The sequence below is a fragment of the Dermacentor silvarum genome, chromosome 3 (genome assembly GCF_013339745.2).
Source record: "Dermacentor silvarum isolate Dsil-2018 chromosome 3, BIME_Dsil_1.4, whole genome shotgun sequence".
NCBI classification, from domain to species: domain Eukaryota; kingdom Metazoa; phylum Arthropoda; class Arachnida; order Ixodida; family Ixodidae; genus Dermacentor; species Dermacentor silvarum.
The window spans coordinates 73,753,544-73,767,173 of record NC_051156.1 but is presented as its reverse complement, the minus strand read 5'-3'; the positions used below and the strand labels follow the sequence as shown (position 1 = coordinate 73,767,173).

Genomic DNA, 13,630 nt, shown 5'->3' with positions numbered 1-13,630 from the left:
AAGTGGTATAAAAAGGGCTTTAGAATAAAATTATTCCCGCGTCTTTAAGAAATTTTGGCATCCAACTTTCAAAACAACTCAAGAAAAATACGACGGAGGAGTAATGACAAAGTAATGAACGCCTATATCAACGTATACATGGTGTGGTTTAGAGCACTGCACGGGCCGATTTTTTCAGCCCGGGCCCGGCCCGGGCCCGTTTTTACGTTGGGCGGCCCGCCCGAGCCCGATCAAAACTTTTATGGTGAGACCCGGGCCCGGCCCGGGCCCGAAAATAATCTACGTTACCCGCCCGGACCGGCGCGACACCCCTTTACCTTAGGCCCGAGCCCGGCCCGAGCCCGACTCGAAACCGGCCCGAACCCGACCCGAGACCGAAAAATAATGTTTTTCAGAGTTGAGACACCCGAGAATAACTCGCTGCACGTTACATGCACACCACCAGAAAGCCCGAGCCCGGCCCGGGCCCGCGTCAAAAAACCCGAGCCCGGCCCGGGCCCGAGTCAAAAAGCACACGCCGAGCCCGAACCCGGCCCGAGCCCGTGAAAGAACTGGGCTACCTGGCCCGGCCCGGCCCACGGGCCGGGCCGGGCTCGGTCTTTCGGGTAAGCCCGAGCCCGTGCAGTGCTCTAGTGTGGTTTCAACAAACCTTTTTTCCTTTTTCAGGGCAGAGCCCTTATCAGCCTAATAACCATGATGTTATCGCCACAATTGATGATTTCAGAAACGTAAGTATGTTATATGTCGCTTTTCTTAGTGTAAGCGAAAATTCGCTGTAGGTATTGTACTGTTGCGACTATAAAATTATTAGGTGGTAACACCCAGTACCTTCATTTTTCTGTGGTTCCTGGAAACTTTTATTAATTCACAATTTATTGCGTTGGATGAAGTGAAATAAATCAGCAACGGTGTTAGGCAAATGAATCTACGAAATAATGTGCGTGAACATGAGAATCGTGTTGTTAAGACGGCAATTGAAAGCCGATAACAAATAATCGCATATTGCTTAACCAAAATCCTTGGCACGTGTCCGAGTCTAAACAAAAGCTAAAATAAGACAATAAAAATGACTTTACAAAATGTAGAGGCTCCGCCATAAATATTCACAAGGGTGGTTAGCAGATTACAATAAAAAAAATGTCACAGTTTCGCCCTAAGGGCGAAGCAATGAATGCGATAGCAACACAGCAATGTCATACGATGTAAGGTGAGCGGCTGTGGTAGCAATATAAATTGTAGTAAACATGAGCTGATTAAGTAAGCAGGTGTGCTGCGGCGTAAGTAGACCGACATGAAGAGAAACTCGATGACCACGAAAAGGCGCGTGTGAAACGGTGGTGTTGATGAGAAGCGCTTCCCGTGGGCAGCGCGTGCGAAGGGACACACCTGTAGCGCTGCACTGCCGATCCGGGCAGCATTACATGTGTAGCGTGCGTTGGAAAATGTGGCCCGCCTATTAGTAACTGAATGAACAAGCGTGGTGTGAGCGCGCAGAAACAAACATGAATAGATCACACTGAATGACTGCAGACGACGACTGTCAAAACACTGGCAGCATGCCCATACGCTGCAGCGGGCGAAGGTACGTGCGGTCTATCGCTTCAACAGGAACTGAGCGGCGAATGCACAGTGCATAAAGGTCAGAGCCGTGTGGAGATAAGAGAGGGTGCGGTCGAGCAACGAGCGCGGTTGTTGGCAGAGTAGAAGTGCGCCCCCCCCCCCCCCCCCGCTCTCGCCGGCGCTGGCTTCCCGCTTCCTTGCTTGCGCGTGGGAGAGATAAGAGACTGTGCGCACGAGCGACGAGCGCGGTTGTTGGCAGAGAAGCGCCCCCCCCCCCCCCCTGCTCCCTCTGGCGCTGGCTTTCCGCTTCCTTGCTTGCGCGTGGGAGATTGAGTGCGTTCGCTCTCCGTGATAGCGCGCGTCCCCGCACGCTTCCGCTGGGGCATACGGCGCGCGCCGAAGATTTTATCTATACGGAACCTCACGGCGACGGTGACGACGACGGCGACGCCAACGGCAGAAATCCGGTTGAAGTGTCCATATAATTGCTATCGCAATAAAATAAGAAACAACCCTAATCCTTGACTTAGGTGTCTGCCAGTGGCACTCGCACCTCGGCGTTGGAGTACCCTGGTGTAGGGCGGGAAACCACCCTCGGAGGAGCGAGTGAACGGAACTGGCGGGAAACCGCCATGCACAGAGGAGCGTGCGAGGCAGTGAAGGAGAACGCGACGCGTAGCCTCCTAGCGGACAGCGCACCTTATGCGCCCCTCCGCCGCTCAACTGATGGCGAATTCCATTGGGAGACCAGGAGCACTCAAAAGCACGCTGAAAGTGCTCGTTCCAGAGGCGACGTGTTTCAGTGCTCGAACAGGAGTGGGAGAGCCGTCATCAAGTGGTCGAACAGGAGCAGTTTCGCTGCGCCGAGAGCAGCTGAGAGCAGTCCGGACTGCTCTCGCCTGAAAAGCTGAGTACGGAGGAAGTCACGTGGCTTAAACCGTCATATCCTCCTCATTTCCTTTTATTTTGCTTCAGCCGGCGCGCGCGGCGGCAATGGCGGCATCCAAGCGTAGTTGGTGTTTTGGCACCGCTGTTTTTGACGTCGGTGATACGAGCGAGCTTCGCAGCGATTTAGCGACAGATCCTGGCATTTCTAGTCCGCCTTGCTTCTCGTTGGATGCGCGGGGGACAGCGCCAGCAAAGCGTCTTCGCCTTCCTGAAGTGCTTGAGACGCTCGACGGTGACAACTGCGAAAGCTGCTGGAGCTCAACTTCAGATTCAAGTTGCAGTTTCAGATGATCTTCGCAGGCGGAAACATTGTGGGATGCGTCGGCGCTGCACAGAAGTATGTAGTACGTGACCGCAAACGGTCGCAGCCTTACGCCCTACAGATTACAAGACGATCACGCGTGTTTTGCCGCTCTCCTGCAGAGAATGGTGGGACGTCGGTTGCTTTAGTCACATGGTGCATTTCTCCTCACACGTCCCCCTCCCACCTGCTCTCCAAATGCACGCCGTATTTCAGTGGCAGGTCGAGTGTACCTGCTCTCACTGCGCTGTCACCCGACTCCGCACTGCGCGGCGCCCTGCTCCTGTTGTCCCAGTGGAATTCGCCATGAGAGCATGTAACGAGCACCGGCACGCAGCTGGCGCGCGCCAGCGAGCGACGGAGCAGTTACCCATCCAGAAAGGAGAAGCGAGGCTTCCACTGTGTTAGGCAAGCATTCACTGTTTGTCAGTTGGTGTGCAGACCTAATTAGCTTGTTTTTGTATCGTTAGCTACACTGGCCTAGCCAAGCCCGTTTCGCGCGGCGCATCAAGAGCGGTGCTGCGCATGCGCAAGGATCAGTGATGTCACACGGCTTGCGCACCGGAGCCACCGGAGCCGGCACCTCTCGCGCACTCCGCCGCCGCCGCGCGCGACTCACCGCCGCCGGTCTGCGCATTCCAGAGGAGTGACGTCGTAGCCGTGGTAGACGAACTGGCGCCGGCGCGCGCTCGCTGTGCAGTCGCCGTCTGACACTGCGCTGGAGCCGCTGCGCTTCTGACTGGCGTTTGCCAGTGTGGTATAGCCATGGAGAAGGAGAGCGCAAATGCTGCTCAACAGCGCAGAAGAACGGAGAAGCTTGACTCATCGGATCCCGAAGTAGTTGCCTGGCAATTAGCGGTTGAGCGTAGGAGGAATGAACAGAAGAAGGCTAAACGTGCTGCGGAGACACTGGAGCACAAGGGACGAACGTCTAGCAAAGCGGCGTTCGTTGCAGTGGCTTAGCTCGGCTATGCCAGGATATAAATATACATGTGCCACATAATACGTATACCACGTGTGTGTCATTGGAGCAGCAGTAAGCATGACAATCAGGCTAATCCTTGACAATCTAGGCAACCAGGAAAGCTAAGAATAATCAGCTGAACCTTTGCTAACGCTACGTATATCCTGGCATAGCCGAGCTAAGCCACTGCAACTTTTTTATTTTAATTAGTATTGTGCGGGTACGCATAGTTTAAGTGTGAAGTCACTGATGACGTGTCCTCCGGTCTTTGAGTTCCACGGAAACCTGTGCTGATGCGGTGGGTATCTAAAGTGTACGATTGTGTGGTTTGGTATACGGCAATAACACTTTTCCTAATTGTTTCTGATTATTCCTGACACTTATTTAGCTCTTTACTGCGCTAAACCTGACCTCTGATGTCATATATATCATCAATAATAAGTAGAACGATCGATATCTACCTGTTTTTATTTTTTATGATTTATTTTTAATTTCTTCCCACCTCTTTGACAAAACGAAAGTCGGTCCCTAACCGGAAGTTGCTGCGCAGCAAACAAAAGTGTCACTCGGTGCTCGTACCACTAAAAGACATTATTTTTGAAGTCGGACGAACCCGCTACGGGCCTTCATGCCTACTGGAATGCATTCCTACGACTTGCAAAATTCGTGGTTTGCACAATGGGCTAAGACTCTGGATCTATGGCAGTAATTACAGCCAACCTTGAAGAGACGCTAGTAGCCCTGAATAGGCCGTGGCAGCAATGCGCCACGCCTAAAATAACATTTAAGTGGCACCGCGAAATCATCACTTCTGCCGAACATCAAAATTCTGATGTTAGGCCAGGCCGTAACAACAAACAGCAATTGCGTTACTATGAATGCAAATACGTAAACATACGCGAGCGAGGAGACAGAGGAGAGCAGCCCAATTTGCTTTTTGGCTCAAGGGCGAAGCACTGACAGCGCCAGCAAGGTTTAGCGTTGCGCTTGATCTCTTCGCACGGCCTTCTAACCATGCGCGGGTGTGACTATACGCGGATGTGGCATAAGTGGGTAGGTCAAAATTTCGGGCAGCATTGGTGGCGGAGAAAAGTTTATTTTTACTTTTAAAGGAAACGGGCAGAAGGGTAAAGGGGTGACGGGAGGGTGCTACGCAAGGTAGTTCTTCGCAGCCCTCTCACTCATCCCAGGAAGGCCTCCTGGATATCGGGCCTGGAGCTGGGCAAGGCACCCTCCAACCGCTCCTCACCACCTATTTACGGCGAGAAGGGGGAAGATGGTGCTTAGGGCAGCCCCACATGATGTGATTGAGATTGGCTTGGTTGTGGAGAATTTACAGGTAGAAGAGGGGCAGAGAGGGAGGTGGATGAGGTGAGGACAGAGAAAGCTGCGGGTCTGCAGCTGTTGCCACAGCCGTTCACATCTGCGCAGGACTTGTTTATTAGCGGCGGAAACGTTAAATGGTCTAGGTGATAGTGGCTACAGAGCCGGTATAACGTAACACTATTCCAATCTGTTTTTATTCCAAGTAGGCCATTAGCCATCCGTGATAGGCCAAATGGCTCGGCCTCTGCCCATATGCGCTTGACACCCGCGCATATGGGCTGGACTCGAATCAGTCTCAGCTACCACGGAAGGCTAATGGCCGCTTTGGAACAAAAACACATTGGAATAGTATTACGTTATACCAGCCCTGATGTGCTGACAGGTTAAAAGCCGATCTCGCGCAGCTAACGGAGTCGTTGCTACAACGGTGTCTGGCTCATCTAATGCCTGCGCCCGCTCCGTAAATCTTCGGGCGCAGGCGTGAGTGGCTTCGTTTCCGGCAAGGCCCGCGTGCACGGGAGTCAATATTAGAGCTTTATCTTGTGGGAGGCATTAGCCTGAAGGAGAAAAAGAACTGGTTTGGACACCCTTCCCGCTTCAAAGTTGTCGAGGGCAATTTTAAGGCGAAAGCCTTATATGTCTCATCGTTCAGTCGACCTTCAAGATCCTTGAGCGAAAACTGTGTCGTCGAAGCGAAATGGTGTTTTGAAAAAGTTTATTTCAAGAAAAGACGATACGAACATTGAGTCACAATAACGGCACAATTCCACTAGGACGATAACATTTACAAAGTACGGAGCGCTCTATACACGGCGCGCTTTTTGTAGAAATGTCCGAGACCACACTCTGTAATATATAACCACATCGACCAACGGAAACGCACAGTTACACATAAACTAATTGTCACATTATATAAAATGATGCTCAAGACATACAATGTACACAATTATTATTTACAATGACACTGTGACAGAGGCACTTTACATAAATTTGTAGTGATGCTATGAGATGTGTTTCTACAAAAAAAAAAAAACGATCACGCGTACAGTATCACGCACACACAGAAATTACGGGCACGTAAGCGAAATCGTACACGATGACGACTTGGTGTAGTAATTCACTTACTACACCGCTCCGGCATCGTGTCTTACGTATATGCAAACGCTCACGCAACAATTCTGATGGTGTGCGGGTCACCATCGTCATTGTAGTAGTGATTTTATTAAAGAAGATGACGCTTATTTCTGCTGCCCATGGTCTTCTGTAAGTAAGCAAACAACGCTCGCACAACCATTTTGATGGCGCGCGAGGCACCGCCGTCACCGTGTTCTATAGGTAAGCAAGCAACGCTCTCGCAACAATTCAGATGGTGCACGGGTCAAGCAAGGAACCCTCACGCAACCATTTTCATGGTGCGCGGGTCACCATCGTGATCGTCTCCTATGAGTAAGCAAGCAACGCTCGAGCAGAAATTCTGATGGTGCGCGGGTCACCATCGTCATCGTCTTCTATGAGTAAGCAAGCAACGCTCGCGCAACAATTCTCATGGCGCGCGGGTCAAGCAAGCAACACTCACGCAAAAATTGTGATGGTGTGAAGGTCACGGTCGTCATCGTCTCCTATGAGTAAGCAAGCAACGATCGCACAATAATTCTGGTGGTGGGCGGGTCGAGCACGCAACACTCACGCAACAGTATGATGGTGCGCGGGTCACCGTCGTGATCGTGTTAATTATTATAGAGTTAAATCAAGCACTCGAACCCACGACATTCGGTGGGAGTCGAACCCGCGACCTTTGGTGTTAATTAAGACGAGGTTAATTAAGGCACAGTTAATTCCGGTAGCGCCAATTAAGGCAATCAAACCCGCCACCTTTGGATGGAAAAAAACATGTAATAAGGAGTAACAACGCATTCGAATGAGAATGTCAAGTAACTCAATGTCTCTTGAGTGCGGGGGCTTTCACCTTCACCCTCGGCGTGTGCTTAAGTTTTGCGATAGCAATTAATACGGACACTACACGCGCATTTTATTTGCCGTCGCCGTCATCGTCGTAGTCGCCGTGAGGTTCAGTATAAAGTCCAAGGGCGATAAAATCGTCGCCACGCGCTGTATTCTGTACGTGGGAGTGAAAGCGTGCAAGTGTGAACCGGCGATCGCGGCTCTATCTCGCGCACACAAGAGAACGAAGTGGGAAGGATGCGCATCGTCTTTCAGTCGCACGCAACCCTCTGAAGGGAGGGTAGGGAAGTGGGGAGGATGGGGCGCTTTCTGTTCCGGGCGCGCGTCCACCCGGTAGCAAGGGTCCGGCGGGGAAGATATGGAAGGGGAGGGAGGTGGGGGGCGCGTTCCATGCCGTGCGCCACCGCGCGGCCGCTGTATCTTGAAAATCATCTGCGGTGGGAACAAGGCCTGCCATGCCCTGTGTTTTCGCGGCTTAATTCGCGTTGATGAAAGCGGCAGCCGAAGGTCAATTCGCTCGCTGCTGCTGCCACGCTAACTCACTCCAGTGTTTTGACAGCGAGTTTCCGTGGTCATCGAGTGAGATGTGTTCAGGGCCGGTACAACGTAAATATATTCCAATCTATATTATTGCGATAGCAATCATACGGACACTCCAAGCGGATTTCTGTCGCCGGCGTCGTCGTCACCGTCACCGTGAGATTCCGTATAGAGTTCAACGGCGATGAAATCATCACCGCGTGCCGTATGCATGCTTTATGTGCGCGAGTAACGCGCGCTTTCGCGGAGAGCGAACGCACGGCAGAGAGCAAACGCGACTTCTTCAGTCGCGCGAAAGGCCGGTGGGGACGGGAGGGAGGGAGGGGAGTCGACGTTTAGCTGCGCCACCAAATGCGTATTTATATAAAAACATTGAGAGGCGAGAAGGTGGTAAAGACTTCCGACGCTGCTCGACGAGTGTCCCGTTCTGGGGGAGTATTCTGTAAGATTCCACCTAGTGGACTGTTAACTTCGGCGTCGCCATTGGCTGCCGCTTCACGAGCGCGAAGGTGCCAGCTAGTCTCCTTCATGCTCGTCAAACAGCAGCCAATGGCGACAGCCGAAGAGGACAGTCCACTAGGTGGACTCTTACAGAATACCACCCCTCCTTATCTCATCGAAAACCTCCGAGCCGACCCCGGAGGGCAGACCTGGAACCGCTTTGACCTAGCACGGCAGGCTAATGGCCGATTTGGGATAAAAACAGATTGGAATAAATTTACGTTTTACCGGCCGATCTTTGCTTTGGCGCGCGTAACACCACTCTTGTTAATTTAGTTAGTATGCCTATGTTTGCAAGTTTATACGGCCGATAAAACTAATATTCTTACTTCGTATATCTGTCCACTAATTTGCTATCCCAGTTGATGGTTCGCCTTTCGGGCGAAATTGTGACATTTTTTTCCTTGCTCCATACTCCCACCACTTTTTTTGTTGCTGTACCAGACGCGTTAACTTCGCAAATGATGTGAAAAATGTGCTGTGCAGACATTTCAACGATTTATTGACGTTGTCGCACGCGGGCTACGATTTGCATTTGTTTATATCGACGACATTCGTGTTGCAAGCTCGTCACAAGAAGCTCATCGTGAGCACCTTTGGTTGCTCTTCAACCGACTCCAAGAACACGGTCTAGTTATGAACTCAGACACGTGGCAGTTTGGTGTGCCATCCCTGAAGTTTCGTGTTCGTATTGTTAACAGCGACGGCAACAAACCTCTCCCTGCCAATGTCAAGCCATTACAAATTACCCTCTTCCAAACTAATTCGACAACGCTGTAGTTTTATCAGTTTAGTAAAAATTTCTACAGGCGTTTTATCCCTTCTTAATTGTGCCAGAACGCCTAAACCACTGCAAGACCTACTGGTCCACACAAAATCAGCGACATCAACTTCAGCCTGGACAGACGTGGGAGAAAAAGCTTACGTAGCTATAAAGGTCAAACTTGCCGAAGTAGCTCCTTTAACATATCCGAAGCACGAGGCTCCCACCATTCTTATGGGGGACGCTTCTTGTGTTGCTGTTGTAGCAGTTCTTCAGCAGTTGAGTTATGACTATTGGAAACACCTCCGATTTTTCTCGAAGAAGCTGTCTGGCTCTGAGAGGCCCTGCAGTGTTTTTGGTCGAGAACGTCTTGCATGTTAACTCGACGTAATGCGGTTTCGCTATTTTATAGAGGGACATCGTGTTATACTGTTTACCGACCACAAACCACTAACCTTTGCGCTGAGCTCTGGACGAATGAACAACTCGCCAAGGATGACGAGACAGCTTTCTCAGTTTTCCTTACATGTTGAGCCCGTCAAAAATACGATGAATATTCCGGTATTTGCTTTGAGTCGCGTCAAAGCAGTGAAGGCTGGACCGATGACGCAATAACAGCTTTCTTCAGGACAGATCGGCGATGAAAAATTGCAGCACTTACGTACGACTTCGAAGAGTTTGAAGCTTGAAGGTCTCCCCCTACTCGATATTACCGCAACCATGACGTGCGACATGTCGACCGGCTCACCAAGACCTCTTGTACCGCTCTTACTCCGACGACGGATATTCGAACATTTTCATTGTTTTCCCACCCCGGTATGAAAGGATCGCAGAAACTCGTCTCTGGACGCTGCGTTTGGCCTGGCATGACTGTTGACCTACGAACTTGGGCACAGGTATGTTTGCCTTGCCAATAAAGCAAAATACAACCTCACACCACAACCCCAGTTAAAAAATTCCTGCTGCCAAGCGACCATTTCCTCAAAGTGCATATAGACATAGATATCGTGGGAGCGTTTCCTTCCTCTAAAAAAAGATCCCGCTACTTTCTCACAATCGTTTCATGCGAAAGACCCGTGTACTTAGATTTAGGTGCACGTTAAAAAACCCCACGTGGTCAAAATTAATCCGGAGTCCCCCACTACGGAGTGCCTCACTATCAGATCGTGGTTTTGGCACGTCATACTCCATAACTTAAATTAACAGCTGAAATCATCACTAAATTTTTTGTGAACACCAGGGTGTCGCGATTTGGAGTTCCCGAGGAAGTGGTTACTGACCGAGGCAAACAATTTGAATCATCTTCTTCCATCATCTTTGACGTCTACTAGGAATCCACTATCAGCTCAGAACAACCTACCATGCCGCAAAAGAGAAAGTTTCAAGAGATAGGCTCAAGCCCGCGTTTGTCCAGACCTCCGTAGACGGTACCATCATTTCTGTTGTCACATCCACCCTGCAGTCTCTGCAAGCTGTCTAGAGCCAAAAGAAAGCGTGTACGCTGGTTTTCTAAGCAAGACTCCGCCTATACGTGGGGGGAGGGGGGGGTTTGCAAGCGCCGATGTGCCGACGCACCGACGACGACGCAGTTCGCGAAGACGCGAACGGAGCGAGCGCTCGGGCGTTGAAAGAAAACAGTAGTTCGTTCTGGCATTTCAGCGTGGCAACATATTTTATTGCGATAGCAATTATATGGACACTCAAAAGCAGATTTCTGCCGTCGGCGTCGCCGTCGCCGTCGCCGTGAGGTTCCGTATGATGTCAATGGAGATGAAATCGTCGCCGCGCGCCGAACGCTGTATGTGCGAGTGAAAGAGCGCGAGGGACACGCGCTTTCACAGGGAGCGAACGCACGTCGGACAGCAAACGCGCGTTCGGCGCCGTGCTCCCTGAAGGGCTGCAGAGTTAAGCGTCTCTTTCCTCCTTTCCATATATAGAGAGCAAACGCAACTTTTTCCGTCGCGCGAAAGGCTGTGGGGGGACGGGAGGGCGAGAGGGAGGGGAGGCGACGTTTAGCTGCGGCACCAAATGCATATTTATACAAAAACGGCGCGCGTGTTCAGTGCGAACGCGGGCAAAACGCCGACGGCTTCGACAACAGTTCTGCGCTTTGCTGGTGCTGCTGCATGTCCAAGTTTATACAGCTGATAAAACTACTACCCTTCCTCCGTATAGCTTTCTACTAATTTGCTATCGCAATTGATGCTTCGCCTTTCGGGTGAAACTTCGACAATCTTTTTATATAAATACGCATTTCGTGCCGCAGCTAAACGTCGCCTCCCCTCCCTCCCGTCCCCCCACGGCCTTTCGCGCGACGGAAGAAGTAGCGTTTGCTCTCTAAATATGGGGAAGCAGAAAAGAGACACTTAATTCTGCAGCCCTTCAGGGAGCACGGTGCAACGCGCGTTTGCTCTCCGGCGTGCATTCGCTCCCCGTGAAAGCGCGCGCCCCTCGCCCCTTTCACTCGCACATACAGCGTCCGGAGCCGGGCGACGATTTCATCGCCGTTGACGTCATACGGAACCTCACGGCGACGGCGACGACGACGCCGACGGCAGAACTCCGCTTTGGAGTGTCCATATACTTGCTATCGCAATAATACTTACTGTAGATAAGTGTGGGCAAACACGTTTGCTAACCTTCACCACACTCAAACTGCAAATGCCATAAAATCTATATGCAGCCCACAATACCCACATTATCTCCGTGTGTGCAATACATTTTACTGTTTTATCCTTGACATGAACAATAATAAACATAACAAATAAGCCTACCCAGTCCAATATTTTAAAGCACTATATCATCACTTTGCTATTTCCTCCTATACGTATTGCAGTTAGTCAGCAGTTATACGTGGAATCTTATGTTGCAGATATGGATCAACTGTACGCAGATAAATGGCACCGAAATTACAGTACTAACAGACACTACCCCTTGTTACGTAAGTACTTGAAATCATGGTTGAAATATACGACTAGTTCATCACTGCAATAACTTTTTTGGTGGGTAAAAACAAAAATATTTGGGCTGTCATCTGTGGTCTCCAAATATAAGAACCAGGGTTCTCTCCCTTTCAGACTCTTAAGGTTAACAGAGGTTGCAACACATGGTCACAACCACTTGAAAAGTGTGTCATCAAAGCTGTTTCCTACTCATAGTGTAAATAATTACACATATCCCGCACACTTTAGGAATCAAAAACTGAGCGAGCGTAACCCACCACGATCAACGTCTGTCTTTTTTATTGTGTAGAATAGTGCGTATTCTGGCACGGATATTCTTCCCGACAATCGCTCCCCACAGACCACGCAGCCGTCCTGGCGACGTAGGAAAAAAACAGCACAGACGGATCGGGACACTGCTTGAGTCATACGACGTGAATAGTTTCAAGCCAGCCAGGTGATATGTCAGATGATATGCCCAGAGGCTCGGGGACATATTTCACTGGAAAGTTTGCTACATAAATCTCAATGGCTCATGGTAATTTCACCGAACCGTGCTTGAGGTGCGAGGTGCATTTAATGGGACCCAGAGCCAAACCAACATGCCTTGAGTATAGCAGGGACTACATGCGAGTCGTCATGGCGAGAGTTCTGGTGGCACTGATCTTGCGCGGTGAAGGAACGAGTGAAACGGCGACATTATTTGGCGTAAGCAGGCGCTTTGAAACTAAGGGTCACCTCAGAAACATGATACCGGCACGGGAGAATGACTACAATGGTACATGAAGGCCCGTATCGATATAGAACAAGGAAAGGAGAGAATTCGGTAGTATGCGTCATGTAGTATAGGCGTTAGAAAGAAACAAGAGAACCCGGATCTAATTAATGTGATCCGAGGTTACATACTTGGGAAGCTAGTTTCCAAAGCGGCGATTGAGACGTTCTGTCGTGCCAGTTGTTTGAAAATGGCACTCGGAGGAAGTGCAGCGAACAATGCGACGCTCTTATAGCGGCGACTCATGGCGTTAGAGAGGAATACGCCGCCACGTCGCTTAGTTTTCCCTTGGTGCACCATATCGCCAAACGGGGTAGTGCAGTTTTTTTTCGACGCACCGTGTTAAATGGCCTGTGGGAACAACTACCCAGTGATCGCCAACGAGTCTGCTGCAGAGGGGCGTTTCAACGCCAATTTCTACATGATCAGAATGGTCACGTCGGTGAGGCTAATGGTTGCAGGGGACCAGTGGCGCGCTAATGCCGCAAGGCGTCCCCTCCTTACAGCGTTCACGCGCACTGCAGGACTTGCCCTAGTGGCGAACGAATCAGTAGATGACACGCCATTAATAGGGAAGTAAAAAATCCACTTCCATTTCAGCTGGTGAAAGTGGATGCACAGGGAAGCTGGTGCAGTGGTTAGACAAGTACTACCACTCCAACTGTGGTTAGACGAGGTTTCACAAGCACCAACACCGCAATCGACGCATGTCAAGCGCGCGCGCACGTGCCCTCGTGCATTCTCATTCTTCTTGGCCGTCCGCCAAGCGCCAGTGCCTCATTGAACTAAATTAATAATTAAAAGTGAAATGCACCAGAAAATTTGTAAACTACGATTTACACATAACGTGCAGACATGATAGCATCGGATTGTAATTTGATTGTACGATAAAGCATAATTTTGTTACGCAGAAACTTAAACACAGAGCCTTCCAGCTGCAGTTTGATTTTGGGCCCTCCGGCCTGCGCATAAGCGTTATTGAGCTAATTGAATTTCTGAAAGTGAAGTGTGTGAGAAAATGCGTAAAGCGCGACGTAAGCACACCGTA

General features: G+C 50.3%; 1 long non-coding RNA gene across 1 annotated transcript in view; it reads left to right on the top strand.

Moving 5' to 3' along the window:
* LOC119443863 (uncharacterized) overlaps window positions 1-11,808 on the top strand; it is a 43,540-nt gene extending 31,732 nt beyond the window's left edge. Inside the window, exons 3-4 of the long non-coding RNA XR_005190326.2 lie at window positions 667-728; window positions 11,738-11,808. This is a non-coding gene — a long non-coding RNA (uncharacterized LOC119443863). The remainder of the gene's footprint in view (window positions 1-666; window positions 729-11,737) is intronic.
* The last annotated feature ends 1,822 nt before the right edge of the window (window positions 11,809-13,630 follow it).